The 21,119-nt window shown below is 36.6% G+C and overlaps 1 protein-coding gene across 6 annotated transcripts in view; it reads right to left on the minus strand.

The window, feature by feature from the left end:
• The window catches only part of TAB2 (TGF-beta activated kinase 1/MAP3K7 binding protein 2), a 78,516-nt gene that overhangs the window by 47,553 nt on the left and 9,844 nt on the right, over positions 1–21,119 (minus strand). For 5 of the 6 annotated variants that reach the window (XM_013992499.2, XM_021086965.1, XM_021086945.1 and 2 more), the window contains exon 2: positions 3,548–3,696. The exons of the other annotated variant lie outside the window; for it this stretch is intronic. The gene's annotated coding sequence lies outside the window, so the exon portion shown is untranslated. The remainder of the gene's footprint in view (positions 1–3,547; positions 3,697–21,119) is intronic. 6 annotated transcript variants of the gene reach the window in all.

A 21,119-nucleotide genomic window follows, 5' to 3' on the forward strand; every position in this document is an offset into this window, starting at 1 on the left:
TGCTACTGCAATCAGTTGTGGGGTGGGTTTAATGAAATCTGTTGTTGTTGTTTTGCTTTTTAAGGCCTCACCTACAGCATATGGAAGTTCCCAAGCCAGTGGGTCTAACTGGAGCTGCAGCTGCTGGCTTACGCCATAGCCACAGCCATGCCAGATCCAAGCCAAGTCTTCGACAAGTCAAGTCTGTGAGCCATAGCTCAGGGCAACGCTGGATCCTTAACCCACTGAGCGAGGCCAGGGATCAAACCCACATCCTCATGGATACTAGTTGAGTTTGTAACCCGCTGAACCACGACAGGAACTCCCAAATGAAATCTATTATTGTTGATCATTAAGTACCAGAGCACTCTCTCTAAGTTCATAAAGTAGCCAACCTATAGACAGACAAAGAGGACCATCTAAGGACGTCACTTCAGTGTATATTACTAAAAGAACAACCTGAATGATCATGAAGGGATATGTAAGTTAATGTATAACCATACTAAAGACTACTAAGCAACTTTTTATTTATTTTTTAGCTTTTTAGGGCCGCATTCGTGGCATATGGAGGTTCCCAGGCTAGGGGTGGAATTGGAGCTACAGTTCCCTGCCTATACCACAGCCACAGCAACACAGGATCTGAGTTGCATCTGTGACCTACACCACAGCTCACGGTAATGGCGGATCCTTAACCTACTGAATGAGGCCAGGGATCGAAGCCACAACCTATGGTTCCCAGTCAGATTCGTTTCCGATGTGCCATGATGGGAACTCCACAACTTTTTTTTTTAAAGTGCAGTAAGATATCCAAATAATTATATGCAAAGACCTATAAGGCATTACTGAATGAAAAAAGATGCAAACCCCATGTATAACGATAGCCTTTGTGTTAAAAAAAAAAGGATACGAAAATTATTAAACAGATATTTTTATATGAATGCATAGGAAAAGTTCTGAAGGGACACACACTAATTACTTGGGGGGGGGCCTAGATTGAAGATGGGCTAAGATTTAGTCTGCTGTGTTTTAAATTTTTATAAGACTATATATTCATGTATTACTTGTATAATAAAGTGTAAACAATTGAGATTAGAGCAGAATATTTTCCCTATAAAATTATCTCCTATATATTTCTCCATAACACTAATTCTATTCTGGTATGTGGATAGGAAAGTAAGAGAAGAACAGAATGAACTATTTGAAAGTATCTGTAGTGAGCCAACTCAGTGCATTTTCAAATAATTCAAAGCCTACCTTATCTATGCTGAAACTCTCACCAATACAGTTAACAACTGCAACAATGCTCAATTATCAGGAATCTTGACAGATAAGATTTAAATGTCCATACATAAAGGTGGACAAGAACACTCTTCTGTGAGCTTACAGTATAATTACTTTGGTTCAGCACTTACTATGGGCTGGGTCCTGTGCTGAACACTTTTTAACCTGTATTGTTTCCTCAGCTACTTCTCACAACATTCCTATGAAGAAGTGAGAAACTGCAGGTAAAATTCTTCACACATAATCCCTAATGCATATAACAGTAAGTACTGTCCTTAATAGGCATTACTACTGCCTGATCTCTAACTTCATTAGGTCAGCCTCACTCTCCAAAGCCAGCTTATCAAAAGATTCACTGGCTTAGTGCACCAATGGTTAAGAAGTCTGCAATGGGGAGTTCCTGTCGTGGCTCAGCAGAAACGAATCTGACTAGCATCCATAAGGATGCAGGTTTGATCCCTGGCCTCATTCAGCGGGTTAAGATCCGGTGATGCCGTAATCCAGTGTAGGTCGCAGGCTCAGATCTGACGTTGCTGTGGCTGTGGCCTAGGCCAGTGGCTACAGATCCAAATTCGACTCGTAGCCTGGGAACCTCCATATGTCACTGGTGCAGCTCTAAAAAGACAAAAGAAGAAGAAGAAGAAATCCACAATGGATTCTCATTACCTGCTGAACTGAACCCAAACTCATTGAGACCTGGCATCTGAGAAGTGTGACACAGCTCCATCACCCACCATATCCTTCTGTACCCTACTATTCTCTAGGCATGCTGGATTGGCTCACAATTTTTAGAACATATTATATACTTCCATAACTTAGAAATACTCTTGCTGCTCTTGCTAAAGAATTCTATCTACCATTCAAGGCTCAGGAGAAATATTACTTTCTCTACAAAGTCACCTGTCACTGGTACTCTCAAGAACATTGCTTGTACCTATATTATGATACTTTTTGTATCGTCTGTAAGCTCACTGAAAGCAAGTTTATTCACTTTTATATTCCTACTGTGCCTATTACAGTGTTTTACACACAATTTGTATTCAATAATATAGAAAACTTTCACCATTACTCATAGCCCTAGTGATAACTAAGACTTGAAATGCAGAAGCAATTTTCTCGTTAATTCCCCCTTCAATTCACCTAACAGTGGTAATGACCCTATAATAACTTGACTGTAACTCCATTTCCAGTCCCAATTCAGCACTCAGTGAGATATAATTATTTCAATATCAAACAAATGAGATGGCGCATAATCAGTGACCTAATGCTGACAAGACTGGCTGACATTAACTTCACTATGCACTAATATAGAAGGATGGAATCCAAAGCACAGACTAGAATATTAGAGTCATCTTTAAAAATCACAATTGGATGTAAAATTCCTCTGTTCAATTTTGGATAATCTCTAATCTATCTGAACTGAACTTTCAAATAAAAAGGTATGTATGGTCATCTACCCATTTAATAAATAAAGTCATCTTTTATGGAATATTTGTTTCTGTACCTATACAAACTGGTAAATACAATAAATGTCCTTAAAAGCCAACTGACCTTAGCTCTCTAACCATTCATAAGTAGTTTTCTCTTGGTTAAAAACTAAGGTAGCAGGAAATCTTAGTTTTTAGTTTGGTCATTACATTCCATGACAAAACTAGTTCCAACCAGTTACAACTTTCTTATCTATGTTTTTTTGAGGAATCCAGTAAAAATATAGCAAATACTAGATATATACTTACACTTAAGATATAATTAAATTTTCAGGTAACAGTACTCATAATATGTTATTTGATTCCAGCCAGGAATTTTACTTCTTCCAATTAATGAAGAATATATTAACTCTTTATGTGAAGGCATTTGTAGTACAGAAGACTTGAGGACCTCAGGACAGAGAACTAGTTTCATTTATTTAATTCTACTACTTTGTACCATGTGAACCTCTTAAAGGAGAACAGGTTTTTTTTTTTTGTTGTTACTGTTTACTTTTCAATGAAGACTAGAATATTTTTTGTACATTTACAGGGTTTAACTCAATAGCATTTCAAATTTATTTTTCCTATATATTTTTTTGCATTAGTTTGCTACTACTAGCAAACAAGTTAAATCAGAAATATTCAGGCAAAAGTTATGTTAAAGTCAATACTAGCTGCATGTTACCTAGATGTTAGGGATGTTACCAAACTTTAAAGCAAGATGACAAGTTTTAAAAGTAAAGTTCTGGTTATTATAGGTTTCATAGTAAGGCAATTACAGAGGCTAAACTTGACTGGTGCCATGGACTTTAGCATACCTGGAAATAGAAAAATTCAAATGGTAGCTGTTCTTGGTTGGCCCATTGCCATTTTTGCAGCTTACAAATTTTTAATTAAGTAACTGCAGTGAGCTCATCTCTACTGGATACTTCTTTTCCAGGGCAGGTCCAGGAACTGGGTCTGGAGCCTTGAAAGCAGAAGAAAAACTAGAGTAAACTAGAGGTAGGCAGAACAAGAAAGGTGACCAGATAACACTGAGATCTAATAGCAGTGCTCCCCAGGGTCTCTCACATAAATATTCTTAGGTGGAAAAGAATCTCTTATATTACAAGTTACTAGAAGATGCTATTTGCATTAAGTAAGTCACTGTCTTAATCTACCCAACACCACTCTAAACTCCCAATCATAGAAACTGAAACAGCAGCCCTAATGAAATTTCTACTGGCTTTTAGCAACAAATTGTCCCAATGTGGGACTAGATCTTAACAGTGAGGGGGAAAAAAAAAAAATCATTCATTTTTACTGGTAAAGTTGGAATTTTAAGGTCCTTATTTTCAGGTTACTTTTCTCTTTTGCTATCTTATTTCCAGTCATCTTCTAATTGTTCCCCTAAACTCCTACAATCAATTCTCAGAGGTTTCTTAAGAAATGAAATGAATTTCAAGTTCCAGTTTTTAAAAATACTTGGTAATTCTTAAAGAGGTAGGCAAAGAATGGCTAGTGGTTCTTAACCACACTGGAAGTTCTTTTTTCCATTACCAAAATAGATTCAATGACTTGGGGGGGTGGGAGGGTGGAGAGGAAGGTTTAAGGTCCACAATATCGGAGGAAAACAACAGCACAAAACTTGCAACTACAAAGGTTATAGAGATGTTAAAATGTTAGGCTACTGTACCAATTAGATTACTAAGGCCTGGGAAATGATGTCCTTATGCTTGGTGAGTGAACACTCTCAGAAGTATCTAAGAAACTAGTTAGTACCGTGGCAGTTAAACTGAATCCTCTGCTGCTGTCAAACGATGGCAGACTCTGAGAAATGTAACAGGACAAGAAAATAGTGAAGACAAGGATTCAAAGAACTTAACTCCCTGCATTTCTAGTAACTAGAAACCCGACAAAGCAAAATAGAATAAAAGTAGTTTTTAAGAAAAATGTCAGTTTTCCACCTTTTGTGATGGCATGCTGTAGGTGAAAATATTCTGGGAGAGAAAGATCCAGGTTCAAATCTGGCTTCAGTATGGACTAAAACTCTGCAGAAGTTTCCATTCTATTAAGTAGGATACCACCTCCTACTTCACCTAACAGCCTGGTACACAGTAGGTATTCCATAAATTTTCCTGCATAAGGGAACATAATTTTCTTATTCTAAACATATATGTATACTTAAGTTTTCATTCCCATAAATGCTAAAACCATGGCTATGTAATAGCTTTTGGTTTAAGTAACCCAACCACATCACACTCTAAGAGAAATAACCTATTTGTCAACATTTGATTTCAGAACAAAGCATATGTGAGAGAGCTCAATTCTGACAACTGTTGATAAATAAAAATATAACAATTTACATTTAGGATATATTAGGATATAAAGAGAATTAATGGTAAACAAGCAGACATGTAATTCTTCCTCCTCCAAGTTAAGCAGAATTTTTTTTTTTTTTTTTTTTTTTTTTTTGTCTTTTTGCCTTTTCTAGGGCTGTTCCCCGTGTCATATGGAGATTCCCAGGCTAGGGGTCTAATCGGAGCCATAGCCGCCGGCCTACAGCACAGCCACCCCAACGCGGGATCCGAGCCATGTCTGTGACCTACACCACAGCTCCTGGTAATGCCAGATCTTTAACCCACTGAGCGAGGCCAGGGATCGAATCCGCAACCTCATGTTTCCTAGTCGGATTCATTAACCACTGAGCCTCAGCGGGAACTCCAAAAAATACTTTTTTAAAAAAATCTTTTTAGGGCCAAACCCTCGGCACATGGGGGTTCTCAGGCTAGGGGCCAACTTGGAGCTGTAGCTGCTGGCCTACGCCACAGTCACAGCAACTCTGGATCCTTTAACCTAGTGAGAGAGGCCAGGGATTGAACCTGCATCCTCATGGATGCTAGTCAGATTCATTTCTGCTGAGCCACGACAGGAACTCGGAGCAGAAAATACTTTTGCCAACACACTTCTTGCTAAAAGGTTATAGATCTGGAATACAGTGACTTTTAAAAAACAAAAGGAATCAATATATAATTTGGTCTTTAAGTCAGGAAATATTTTAAGGGCAAAGAAAAGCCTTACGTTTGGGTAATAATTTTCCTCTTACTGATAGAACAGTGGGTTCCACACAAAATTATTATTTACCAAATATGGTTCAAAGATCAGATTACACCTTCCCTGGCATTACCAAGTAATAGAGCAAGTATCACAAGCCACAAGGAATTTTAGAAAAGAAAAAAAAATTCTTAAAGTTACTTTGAAATACAATCATTGCTATAACTTTATTTTGAAATAGATTTTTAAAAAATTTATTTTGCCTTTTTTTGGGGGGCCACACCTGCAGCATATGGAAGTTCCCATGCTAAGGGTCAAATCAGAGCTGTAGTCACCAGCCTATGCCACAGTCACAGCCACGCCAGATCTTTAAACCTCAGTGAGGCCAGGGATCAAACCTGGGTCCTCATGGATACTAGTCAGGTTCACTAAGCCACGACAGGAACTCCTTACAATAGTTTTTAAAAGTTAATATGGAAAGTTTCTTACTTAAAATAGATTGCAATTAACTTAGAGATAAGAGTAAAATAAGTTTCGCCAGATTAAAAAAAAAAAAGGGTACTTAAGAATGAGGATTCTCATTAATTAACAAAAATACCATCAAAAGGAGTTCCCGTTAATGAACCTGACTAGGAACCATGAGGTTTTGGGTTCGATCCCTGGCCTCGCTCAGTGGATTAAGGATCTGGCGTTGCCGTGAGCTGTGGTATAGATCTCAGATCAGATCCCACACTGCTGTGGCCCTGGCATAGGCCGGCGGCTACAGCTCAGATTAGACCCCTAGCCTGGGAACCTCCATATGCCCTGGGTACAGCCCTAGAAAAGACAAAAAAAAAAAAAAAAAAAAAAAAAAGACCTTCAAGAAAAATATTTTAGATAAACCATGCATTTTTGTTTTTACATTTTATAACTAGTTGTCATATTAAAATCTCATTACTCAAAGTAATGTTTGATTCTTTTGACTTTTCCAGATATAAAATGTCATCTACAAATAATAAATATGCCTCTTCCCTTTCAATAATTATACCTCCTTTTTTGTTTTTTGGTCCAATTATAGTGGTCAGCATTCCCAAGACAATGTTATGTAACAGTAATGCTAGCCAGACCTTTTCTGATTCATGACTTTTTAAAAGGAATTTAGTATTTCACTGAATACTAAAATAGAAATTCTAGTATTTTACCATTTCTAGTAACAAAATGCTGGCTTCTGGTCTGAGATATATAAAACCTTAGCTAAGTTAACTCATTCTTATTTTACTAAGGACTCTTATTAGAAATAAATGTTAGAGTTCCTGTTGTAGCTCAGGGGTAGAGAACCTGACTAGTATCCATGAGGATGTGGGTTTGAACCCTGGACCCGCTCAGTGGGTTATGGATCTGGTGTTGCTCTGAGCTGTGGTATAGGTTGGAGATGTGGCTCCGATTTGACCCTAGCCTGGGAACTTCCATATGCCCCAGACGTAGCCCTATTAAAAAAAAAAAAAAAAGAAATGTTGATTCCCCCTCTTTTGATATCCCTCAGGATAGTCATACGCCCCCACCTACTAATGAGTTAATTTGATTTATCTTTACATTCTTAGAGTACATTACATTCTGAGTAATTCCTACTGTTATAGTATTATTATGTTAATGTAATGTACATTCTATTTGATAGTTTTACTAAGCATTCTTTGCACCAACTTTTGTGAGACTGGTGTGTAATTTTCTTTACATACCTATGTTATGCTGGCTTTGTAAAAAGAACCAGGAAGCTTACCTTTTTTCCCCCTCTAAGTTCTGAAATTAATTATCTGGTGCTTTTTGCAGTAATATTCTCATACCAGTAAGACCAGCATTTTTATTCGTGGCTCCAGATCCTTTCTTTCACATTTGCTTGAGGAAACCAACACCCTTTCTTTTCAATCTCTCACTTCAACCTATGAACATGTTTAAGTCTTAACTATCCTAAACATACATCCATGTACACACTCGTACCACAAAATTTTTCCTTACCAGTTGTCTTCAGTAAGTATTTATTCACACATTTTAAGGTATTAAAATTGCTACTTTATTCAAGGCACTGCAAATGAAATGCAGTTCCTGTGCTCTACCTATTCCCAATCCAGTAAGGAACACAAATAAATATACAAAAACTGCCAAGAACGATGCAAGGAATAAACAGGCTATGCTAGGCCACCTCTCTCTTACTGCGTGCCTTGCCAAACTTCTCTACTGTGTATGCTATGGCCTCAACTTTGTTTTCAATTGCCTTCAAATTTCCTCCCTTGATAATAGTTTTATTCAAATCACCAAATCCAATCAACTTTTCAGCATCCTCATCTACCATTTTTCCATAACTTTGCTACTTGAGTCATGAACCTTTTAATAAATCCAATTAGACCTTCAAATGTACTCAGTTAAATTTTGTTTTCTAAAAGGAAGGTCACAAAATATTTTCATTCACAAAGTAAGTTTTATTAAGTACTTTCTACTTTCTAATTCATCTATCCTCCCCCTGCCCCCTTTAGGGCCACACCCAGGCTAGGGGTCAAATAGAAAATACAGCTGCCAGCCTACATCACAATTGCAGCAACAGGGGATCCAAGTCATGTCTGTGACCTACACCACAGCTCATGGCAACGCCGGATCCTTAGCCCACTGAGTAAGGCCACAGATTGAACCTCTGTCCTCATAGATATTAGTCGGGTTCATTACCATTGAGCCACAATAGGAACTCCCTCATTATATAATTTGATCCTCATGAAAAATCATCAAGAAGGACCAGGTAGTTATTACTCTCATTTGCAAGGTTTGGAAACTAAGTACTTTACTGATTATCGAAACTCCAATAAGCAGCAGAGTTAGGGCTAGAAATGTAATTTGTGGCTTTCTAATTCCAGGTCTAGGTTTCTTTCCTCTACATTTTATTAACTTGATTGATTAATTACTAACTTGAATGCTTACTGATCATTCTCTTCTTGAAAACTTCTCTGGTCAACACTGCACATTCTTCTAGTTTCCTAGGTTCCTTATTTTCATGCTTCTTAGTCAAAAGGAGGTAGGAACAAACTTATGACATTCATTCTCTCATTTCTTCCTCTGGCATCTCATCTACACTTACAGCATAATCTAGGAAGAAGCTCCTTTAAATTGTAATTTAAACTTTCTGCTCTACTTGATGAAACTTTAACATTCAGAATCATAGAATTTGATGCTGAAAGGGCCTTAGAGATTATGTAGTCCAACATACTTATTTAATAGAAGAAAAACATAAATTTCAACACATAGAAGTCAGTAGCAGAATCTGAATAAACGTTTAAGATATTTCCCTTTTTAAACTTATGAATCATAAAATAAATAATACATATACAGCATATTTATGTACAGTAAGTAGAAAGCAAATGAATTTTAAGAGTAATTATTGGACATTCTTGTTAAAGACACTTGTCCGTATTTCTAATATGACAACAATAATGTATGATTCCATTTATCAAAGTAGTTTAAGAAAATCACAGAATGTCAAAAAAGTTAAAACCTAGTCAATTCTTTATATTCAGGCATTAATTATTTATCTTCCAGATTTTTCTTAAGTAAACTGGGAATCAAAATCACACCACTACCTAGCCTAATGCTTCTGACCTAGGTTGATATCATGACCCACTTTACAAGGCAGGAACAGATACCACTAGACTGCTGAAAACCACTTAGATCAGTGCCTGGCACGTGGTAAGCAGGGAAAATATGTCAGCTAGGACTGCAGCTACAACAATTACTACTTCTGATTATATTCATGTTATTATAAATATGGCCATATTAATGATTCAACCATACAGACAAGCATCCTTTTAGAGGACCCGTACCTCACTCTACTCCTTTCGGTCTAATGGCGAGGTTTTGTTCCACAACCTAAGCAGGGCCACAACCCTTAGTTATCTAAGAATACCTTTCCAACCACTCCCAACCCAGAAGTACTTTAATATCTCAACATCAGAGCCCAGAGGCTCTGAAAATTAAGAGTGCATTTAAAGGGAAATTTTCTAAGCCAACACTTCTAAACTTACAAGCTCATTTATGCATGATATGGAACACATGAAAAATAAAAGGGACTCTCACTTGAAGATCTTCTTCCTCTCAATTGTGCTTAAGTTTAAACTAAAACTCTTCTCCAAATGAGCTTCCCTGCTTCAACTTCCCATTTTTATCAGAAATAGCAATTTTCTCTTTAGCCTAAAAACTGAAATTACCTTAACTCTTCTCCTGCCTTTCTTTACCTTTCTCAATTCCTTCAAATTTCACCTATTTAATACTTAACATTTCTCAAAAAACAACTCCTAAGACTCTCCTTACTCGATCTTATAGTCCATTCAGTCCACAATCACTTCCGTAGTTCTGAAATCTAAAAAGATATGAGTTCTTATGGCTGCGGTAGGTTAAGGATCTGGTGTTGTCACTGCAGTGGCTTGGGTCCCTGGCCTGGGAACTTCCATATGCCATGGGCATGGCCAAAATAACTTTTTTAAAAAGTTCTGAAAAGATTTTTCATGAAGTTTCATGTCAAAACTCACCTGCAGCGGCAAAAATTTGCTTTGAACTGATGTGATGCTACTTATAAGCTTTAGTTAGCCTACTCACTGCAAACATTTCTATTTTTTCACTGTGGAAATACCAGTGTTTAATTATGGGGTGATGCCTCAAACCTTGCTGGGGATGTTATATAATATACAATATACACGTTACCTTTCCAAAATTCAAAAAATTTTAAATTCTGAAACAGCTGGCCCCAAGGTTTCAGATAAGGTATTGTGGGCTGGTACATTACTGAGAGAATCCTAATTTAAGCACCCTATTCTCTTACGCCACTCCAAGCATTTCAACCTCCATGTTTACTACCAAGTCCCACAGATTCTCCTTTCCAAATACCACAACTGCCAATTCTACTCCACCCCTATGGCTACTATACTGTCCCAATCATCCAACTACAAATGACCAGACACATAGCTTACCTCCCTGCCATTTAAGTCTTCCCACTTGACCTATCATGTATAGTACAGTAGATTTAAAAAGGCTCCTATATAACCACTTTAAATATTTTATTCCTTTGTACAAGAGCTTAATAAACTGGAACAGATATATAATAAAAAGGTAAAGACAGCGATGGTGGGATTGCAATGGATTTTTGTTACCTTTTGAACCTCAGTTTATAAGTTGTAACCTAAGAGGTTCTCTTCTTTTTAAACTTAACAAAAAATTAAAAATTTCTCAATTAACACATATATTCTATAACCAAAACACAAACAAATGAAAAACTTATTAGGTTCCTCCTGTTTAACACTTCAACTAAAACTCAGTGTGGTTTTCAAGGCCTTCTCCACTTTGGTTCCACTAGGACTGGTGTCATGGATCCATGACAGTCTGGATAAAGCTCCATATTCCCTCTCAGAATGATTTTAAATATATAAAACATAGTACATAGGATTACAAAGAAAGCCAATTTTACGGAAATATAGTTAACTACTTTTAAAAAAGAATAGTTTTACATGAGTAAATTAAAATACCTTACAAAGAAAACCAATTATACTGAAAAAACACAGCAACCAAGTGTTTTTTAGAACCCATATTTATGATACACGTATATACATGCTTCTTTATTAACACTTGACACAATAAAATCCAGCAGGGCTGATCTGCATAAACTACCTTCAGAGCTACAGCTGTAAAGTCATATGAAAATATCTGTGCTTTTTCTATTAGTAATAAAGTCACAGGTATTGCTAACACTGCTGTGCTTTTCTGCTTAAATCCATAATGGAAGGAAATGCCTAATTTCAGTTATAGGTTATTGTTAGCAAAAATATAAAGATGTGGGGCTTTCTTTTTCCTCGTCTAAATGCAGGGTCTCCTCTAAATTCTATCCTTAGACCCACTTCAGGGTAATGGAGCTTAGAGTAAAACTCTACTAAATCCACCTACTTTTATTTCCCACAAGTCCCCATACTCAGAGAAATCCAGTCAGGCTTTGTCTGAACATGTTCAACCCTGCTTTCGTTCTGACTATGCTACTGCTCTAGATCAGGAATCATTTCCCCACCTGCATGCTTACCAAAATCTTAACTACCTCTTTAAAACTAATTCTCTCTCCTTTCTGAAGTCTTTTCCTACTGCTTCAGTCCACATGGATCGCTCTATTCCTAGAACTCCTAATGTACCGGTGGGTAAATGCTTCATGATCCAACATCTTATGGTTCCACTTCTGTGTCTCTTTATCTAAGGTATAAGATCCCTAGGGACACAGGTGACATGCCTCCATATAGGACACTGCCTATATACAGGCACACAAAATGTATTTAATAAAGAAACAGACTCAAAAAAACAAGAGTTAGAAGATCATTTGTTGGTAAATACCAGAAAATAAGGCTGAAAATTCCACTAAGCAAAAAAAAAAAAAAAAAAAACACATTATAAAGTAAGCTTAATATTAGTAACTCACCCAATCAGAACCTAGATACTCCTATTATATCAAAAAATATCAGAAACTTATTTACTAGGTAGTAACAAAGTCCAAGTAATAAATCAGGAAAGGAGTGCTAAAGTAGAATAAAACAATGATTCATTCAAAAAATATTTGCTAAGCACCTACTACATGCCAGGCACAATTTCAGATTCCACAGAGTCAATGGTAAAAAAACACAAAACATCTCACACAAGAATTTACCATAGACTAGAACCTGTGACTTCTGATTCTCATTCTAAAGCTCTCAAACAAAACACTGTTTGTCTTTCAGAATAGGCAGAGTTGGAATGAGGATAATGTCCTCTATTTCAGAAGGTTATAAATCATATAACCATCAAAGAGAGCTATGGATCTGACGCTATGGAAAAAAAATAAAATTACAGAGTATATATAAGTAACATTAAAACCCTCTATAAAATCTATAAAGAAACAGATTTAAGGTTTAAGTTTCAAAAAAACCCTGTCTTATGTAGAATACTGATTAGTGTTTACTCATTAATATTTTAATCATGAATGCTTCATAAAGTTTTATTTTTCTTCAAAGAGCTCTGCCAAATTGCCCTATTTACTTTATAAAAAAATTAAAAAATTTATCTACCAATATCCCAGAGGTGGGGTGGGTGGTAGCAGTAATGGTGGCAAATGTTCTTCTAAGCAGTCTTTCTCGTTGGAGGAAAGGGTCCGAAAGAGAAGGACAACAGAAATGTGGGTAGAAGACAAGGAACTGTTCCCCACACATTCCAATCTCTAGTGTTGATGAGGACCAAACCGAAATTACTTTTCTTAAGGAAAAGTTCTTAGACTAATAGCAACGGAATTCAGAGACTGAGGAATGAGTGGGTAGGATGGGTAGGTGGGACTGGAACAGATAAACTAACAGCCTGACGGTGCCATGCTAGTAACCTAAAGTCATCTCATCCAAGACCAACTCACTGCCTCTCACCCTAACATACCTATAATCCCAGTAACACGACAATCTCTTACATGATGGCTCATTCCACTCTTAGGCCTTCCTAGGCTGTATTTCACAGTGGTAACAAGCTTTCTAGGTCCTGAAACATAGCTGGATCATGTCATTTTTCTTCCCTGGAGAGGTAAGAGGTTTTGTAGAATTATAGTGTACTGAGTTTCAGTAGAAAGTGATGACCCAGACCTAGGGAATAATGGAAAAGAGGTTGGGCAGGAAGAGAGGAGACTTAAAGACCCAGAGTCAGAGAAGTTAGATAAAATGCAGGAAAGAATGGGATCAAGAAAGCCAAACGAAAAGAGGTATAACAATATGGTTTTAGGTTTCTTATTTTTAAAATAATTTCATAACAGGAAGTTTTCCAGAAATAACTTTTATTAAGCATTTATTTATGTGCTAAGCAGTGGGCCAAATGACTTAAAATGTATTCACTCATTTAATGCTTCCAATAATCAGAGGTAGGTATCTCTGTATCAGACTCAGCAGACTATACACTGCAAGGATTATTTTATATAGTCCTCTCTGCCTTATTCCCCACGATGCCTAAAATGAAGCACTCAACAATTTACATTCTTTCTATGTTGGTGTCGAAAATACTAGAGGAAAGCTATTCTTCCTATAAACTTTTACTAACATGTCACAGATAAACACAATATATACAGGTATAAACAGACACATAAACATACTAGAGATCTGGAAGGAAAATACTACGGCTTTTAAAAATAGCTTCTCCTGGTGCTTAAATCTGAACTGGATGATTCTGCATATAGCCACTACTACCACTATGAAAAAAGAACAAATAACAAAAGGCAAAATGTGTGACCCTGAGTTGGTAATGTGTACAGGTGTATTCTTCAGGGGTGTAAATTTGTTTGAAAGCATCAGGGTACTGCTCTGAAAAGGTATCTGAGGCGTTCCCACTGTGATGCAGGAGGCTAAGAATCTGACTGCAGGGGCACAGGTTGCCGTGGATTTGATCCCAGGCCTGGTGCAGTGGGTTAAAGGTATCTGGTGTTGCCAGAGCTGTGGTGTAGGTCACAGCTGTGGCCTGGATTCAATCCCTGGCTTGGGAACTTCCATATGCCTTGGATATGGCCATTAAAAAAAGAAAAGATATTTGGCCATAACCTACACTCTGGAATCTAAACTCATTTACTTTCAAAAGCAAGATATTTGGCCATAACCTACACTCTGGAATCTAAACTCATTTACTTTCAAAAGCAAGATATTTGGCCATAACCTATATTCTGGAATCTAAACTCATTTACTTTCAAAAGCAAGCAAGTCTACCAACTTTAAACTTTAGTAGTATGTGTGTCTTCACTCATTCATTCACAAATATTTACAGAGCTTGAGTGCCAAGACATTGTACTAATGCTATAAAAACTTAACATTTAGTGAGAGAAACTGAAAAGTAAACAGAATACAATATGGTAAATCCTGCGATAAAGGAAGTAAAACAAAATGCTAGAGATGTTCCAATTATAAATAAGAAAATATCACTAGAGTCAATCAGTTACAACAGAAAATGCCACTTAAAAAACAGAATACCTTAATATGAAGAAAACTTATTTGAATAGAACTGTCTTTTTACTAAGTCTGTAAACTGAGGTTCATATTTTTCCTTCACCAATTTAATTCCGCCTCTAAGTCAAAAATCTAAGTCTTTCCTTGCTAGCTATTTTGCATTCCCGTTTTTAATTTTTGTTTTTGATCTCTCTGGCTGTCTATTTATCTACCAAGGAAATGTTGTCACAGAAAGCCTTTCAGGCACTTAATAATAAGTATCAAACCCTCTTCACAATATGCATAAAGCTACTTCATTTACAAAGGTTTAGAATAAAGCTCGAAAAATTGTCCGTGTGTCTATACTACTATTATAGGCATACCTACCAAATAAGTATGATTAAATATATATTACAATACATATCCCCCAAATTTTCTCCCAATCACATAATTTCTGGTGCACTTAATGTGTGATAAACAACAGTGTCCACAAACAGAACTAATCCAAATTTTCACAAAATACTTCACATATTAGGAGAATCTTGCTTTTTGTTAATAAATCTTAAAACAATAGTGTATTAAAAAGAAAAATATTACAGGTATAATTTTCAATAAATATGACTAATTTCTTATACTTCAACTCAACTGATGGCTCTCTAGTTTCTATTTCTAGCCTGAATCTTTAACTTAAGTTCCATTTTGTGTATCAAATCACTTACCTGACATGTCCAGTTAAATGTTAAATGTGTTAAATGTCTAGTAGGCCTTACGAAGTTAATACATCCAAAAAACAAACTTTTTTTTTTAGGGCCGCACCCGCGGCATATGTAGGTTCCTAGGCTAGGGATTGACTCTGAGCTGCAGCTGCTGGCCTACTCCACAACCACAGCAACGCCAGATCCAAGCTGTGTCTGTGACCTATACCACAGCTCACAACAATGCCACATCCTTAATCCACTGGGTGAGGTCAGGTATCGAACCTGCGTCCTCATGGATACTGGTCAGATCTGTTTCCGCTGAGCCACAATGGGAACTCCATCCAAAAAACAAACTCTTGATTGCTCAGCTCAAATTTGTGACTTCACTGTCTTCCCCAACTCAGTTAACAGCGACTCCATACTTTCAATAGTTTGGACCAAAAATCAAGAGAGTCATCTTTGACTTCTCTTTTATGCCTCATATCCAATTCATCAAAAATTCCTGCCTATCCAGGGTTTGTAACATATTCAAATTCTGACTTCTTCACACCCTTTCCTGTTGTTACCCTGGTCCAAGCCACTATCATCTCTCATTTGGATAACTGGATAGCTGCAACAATTTCCAGTATGGCTTCCTTGGTGACATTTTTGCCCTGCTCTTATAGTTTATTCCACATAGAACTACCACAGTGAATCTTTAAAAAGGAAAGGTACTATCAGCTAACAGAAAAAAAAGCCATATGATCATATCAATTGACATAAAAAACTATCTGACAAAATTCAATACTCAGTCATGATAAAAACTCTTAAACTAGGAAGAGAAAAGAAACTTTCTCCATTTGATAAATAGTACCTACAAAAAACCTAGAGCTAACATGTACTTAATAGTGACAGACTTGATGCGTTCCCCTAAGATCAGGAATAAAACCTGATCTCACCACTCCTATTACACACCACATGAACTACTAACTAGAGCAGTAAGGCAAGAAAAGGAAATAAAAGGCATGTGAATTGGAAGGCAAGAAATAAAACTGTCTCTATTCACAGACCCATCAGAAAACCCAGAGAATCCACCAAAAATCTACTACAACTTAGTAATTTAGCAGGGTCTCAGGATACAGGGTCAACTCACAGACATCAACCATACTGCTATAAACTAGCAATGAACTGGAAACCAAAATTTAAAACACAGAGCATCATTTACAACTGATCCACCCAAAATGCAACTAAGTATAAATCTAAGAAAACATGTACAGAATTTTTATGTTAAAAGCTACAAAATACTGATGAAAGAAATCAAAGACAACCTAAATATAAAGAGAGAGAAACTGTGTTTATGGATTGAAACTTAAAAATGTTAATTTTCCCTAAGTTGATCTATGGGTTTAAGGTACTTCCTACCAAAATCCCAGCATGATTTTTTTTATAGATTCTAAATTTTATAGGAAACAGAATAGTTAAAATAATTATGAAAAAGAAGAACTAAGTTGGGGAAATTTCACTACCTGGTCTTAAGACTGATTATATAGCTACAGTTATCACGACAGTGTGGTACCAGTATAGGGATAAACACAATGGATCAGACTCTAGAAACAGGCCCTCACAGCAGAGCCATCTGATTTTTGACAAAGGTGCAAAAGCAATTCAATGGAGTAAAGATAAATTTTTCCAATAAGTGGTACTGGAACAGCTGGATATTCCACACATAAGAAATGAACCTTAATCTAAACTTCACACCTTTAAATGAAAATTAAGTCAAAACAGATCACAGAACTACACAGGCAAAATGTAAATAAAGCTTTTTAGAAAACCTGTAGAAGAAAACAGGAGAAAATCTTTGCGACCTAAGGTTAAGCAAAGAATATTTAGACTTGACCACAAAAAGGCACAATCCATAGAAGAAAAAATAGAAAAATTAGATTTCATATATATATATATATATATATATTTTTTTTTTGGTCTGTAAAAGTCCTCATTAAAAGGGTGAAAAGATAAGCCACAGACCAGTGGGAAATATTTGCAAAGCACACAACTTGACAAAGGGTTCAAACCTAGAATATACGAAGAACTTATTAAACTCAACAAGAAGAAAATGAACAATCCCATTAGCACATGAACAAAAGACTTGAAAACTTCACCACAGAGGATGTATAGATAGCAAATACATAGCTATGAAAATATACTCAACATCATTAGTCAGTAGGGAAACGCAAATTAATGCTACAATGAGATGTTACCATATACCTATTAGAATGGCTGAAATAAAAATACACTGATAATACTACATGCTGACAAGGATGCAGAGAAACTAGGTCTCTCACATATTGCTGGTGGGAATACAAAATGGTTCAGCCACTAGGGAAAAGTGGCAGTTTCTTATAAAGTTAAACATATTTATCATAAAATCCAGCAACTGCACTACTGGGGATTTATCCTAGAAAGGTGAAAACATAGTTTCACATCACAACCTGTGCAGAACTGTTCAGAGCAGCTTTATTTTTATAGTCCCAAACTAGAAACACAAAGTCCTTCAGTCAATGACTGAACAAACTGTGGTACATCCATACAATGGTATACTTCTTAGTATTAAAATGTAACAAACTACCAATCCATGAAACAACTTGGAGGGATCTCAGAGGCATAATGCTGAATGAAAAAAGCAACTTCAAAAGATAGCATAGTGTACGATTCCACTCATATAAAAAAAAATTTCTAAGGGACAAAATTTCAGTGATACAGAACAGATCAGTGGCTGCCAGGGCTTAAGGTTGGATAATACAAAGGAGTGTCTCTGTGGTGATGAAACAGTACTAATTCTATATCCTTATGGTGATGGTTACACAAATCTAGACACATGAAGATAATATAGAATTATACACAATCACTAACAAATCATATTCTAAGAAGTGAGGGGGAAAAAAAAGCAAATAGCTCGCATCTTAAAACCCTTCAGTGGTGTCTAATCTCATCCTGACTATTAAAATCCTTACTACAATCAAAAGATGCTACATGAGGAGTTCCTGCTGTGGCACAGTGGGTTACGGATCTGGTGTTGCCGCAGCTGTAGCAAAGGTTCCAGCTGCAGCTTGGATTTAATCCCTGGCCCAGGAGCTTCCATCTACCCCCACCACCCTGCAACACTACATGAAAAGTGCGCACATGCATGCATGCGCACACACACAGACACACACTCGGATCTCATCTATCTTCTCCCTGTCTCTTGTCTGGTCTTCTTGTGCTTGGAGCACAGCAAGCATGCTCCCACCTAAAGGCCTCTACATTTGGAAAGCTCTTTCTCTTTACTACTTCACTCAGACATCTGCTCAAATGTCATTTAATCAAAGAAGATATTGCCCCCAATATAAAGTGATATCTTCTACCTCTTTCTCTCTCCTTAGGAACCTTAAAACCAACAAAGGGAACTCAAACATCTTCTTCCCCTGCTACTTACTGTCCCTGGTATGTTTCTGTATTGGTGAATGGCAGGCACCACACCATGCACCCTGGACCTCAAGCCAGGGCATGTGTGATCCTTACCTTATTCTACTGCACACTCAGTATTCTCTTCTCCAATTCATCACCTACTCTCTTCCTTAATCACAGCGTTAACTCAGGTCTTTATCAATTTTCAAATACATGGTTATAAGGCTAGCCACTCTTCCTGCCAAGCCTGGCTTTTTTCTAAGTATTCTCTACACCGCAGCCAGAGAAGTCTTTCTAGAATGTTAATTTAAATATTTCATAATTTACAGGATGAAGTCAAATCTTTACGGAGAGTACAAGATATCTATATGCTCTTTCCTTTATGCATGCTGTCCTCTCTGACAGAAATGGCCTCGTTTCTCCCAACTTGTCCTTCTTTTCCTTGCCTTTCTGACACACAGATTGTGTCACCTTCCCTATGAAGAATTCCCTTTTATATCCCTTCTTCCCTGAGTCAGACACTCGCTCCTGTAGATTCCTAAAGTGTTTTATGTCTAAGCCTGTCACTGCATTCGCTACAGAGTAGAATACTAGTTGGTATACCTGTTCCTAGAGGGTTAAGAGCAGTATCTCACTCATCTTTCCAATTCCATCACCTAGCAAAGTACCTGGCACACAGCAGGAACTCAAAACTAATTCTAAACTAGTGGATAGGCAACTTAGGATGACTAAAAAAGAAAGTAGACATGAGGCATAGTGAAAGAATGAGTAAGGCAAGATTTCTTGTGTTAGCCAGCTATTTTGCACAGGTGTGTCACAGATGGCATATGAAACAAATTCTATGGCGTTTCTTTCTATTCTTTTGATCATGTGATATCCTACAGAAGCTGAAGTAATGATCCTGTAGCTTGGTCTGGCTAAGATCACCAGTTCAATTTTCCCATGAACCAGTTGCTTCCTCAAAAGAGCACTTCTTCCACTCACAGAGTTACAACAACGGCGCTGAACGGTCATCCTATAATATTCATGCCGTTGTTCCTGTGGGGAAAATCTCATGAAGAGAATGAGGATGTCTCACTCAGCCTGAAAAATCTCAAAAAAGGAAAAGGAGGGGAAAAAAAGAAAAGGAAAAAAGAAAAAGCAGGACCAACCAATACATGTCAATACATTTTCATAACTAAAAAAGCAGAATTGGCTATGAGGAAATGGAAAAAAAATTTGAAACTCTCATTTCCACATGTTTATTTTTCCTTTTCCTTAGAAAATCATCATAAAGTGGCAAACAATACTTACGTGCCGTTCAGGCATACGCTGGTCACAAGGCAAACAGCAAGTTACTCTCAATGCGAATATACAGTATTTGTATTTCCACCAACTTTTATTTGACAGTGATCCCTCAGGTATCTTCTTGAGTACTTTTTCTCTTCAATTCTATTATGTAACTGTGGTGCTTACATACATCTGCTCAAGTTCCAAAGAACAGATGCCCATGTTTATCAGGTAATTAATAAATAGCCTTTTAAAAATTAACCAAGCAATTATACCACAATTTGTACTCAGTGGATTAAAATGGAACATACTCTCTGTTCTGATTCCTTTTAAAAAGCAAATTTTCCTGCTTATATTGCTATCTTTTCTGTAACTATTTTCTAGTGATAACTTAGCATCAATAAAAACCTATGATCAGAAAATGTCTGTACAAAAGGAAACAATAAAAGACAGAATAGTCCCATAGAATGTCAGGAATATAGTATAGTGGCCAAGTACCTATCTTTATACCATAAAGGGAGGTTTCTTCTTTATTTTTATTTCTTAATTTTTCATACAACTAATCATTGGTTTATTTGCTACATAAGATAAACTGCTGCAAGTGACAAAAGAGAAAATTAATTTGCTGACCTGATTATTACTATCATTAAGTGATACATCTCAAAGGACTTGAAAATATGTTGTTTTCAAAAAAGAGGATTTGATGAAAACAAAGATGAAACTTTTCTGTGTACACATTTACATACACACATGCTGACTTTGTTAGCAGCAAAATTATTCAGCTATAACCACAAGACTGAGAAGACCAATATGTATGTACCTCACAAGTCTTTTTGCAACAATAGTATGTCATTTATTTGATGACTAAGGGCTGAATTTCCATCACTCTTTGTGCTTCTGGCTTCATTTTACAGACTGTAACAAAAAATGCACTTGTTTAAAGAGTATTTATTACCTCTAGGATTAGAGATTTACATATACACTACAAAATGCTCTAAACATAC

Source organism: Sus scrofa, chromosome 1 (genome assembly GCF_000003025.6).
Source record: "Sus scrofa isolate TJ Tabasco breed Duroc chromosome 1, Sscrofa11.1, whole genome shotgun sequence".
Lineage (NCBI taxonomy): Eukaryota > Metazoa > Chordata > Mammalia > Artiodactyla > Suidae > Sus > Sus scrofa.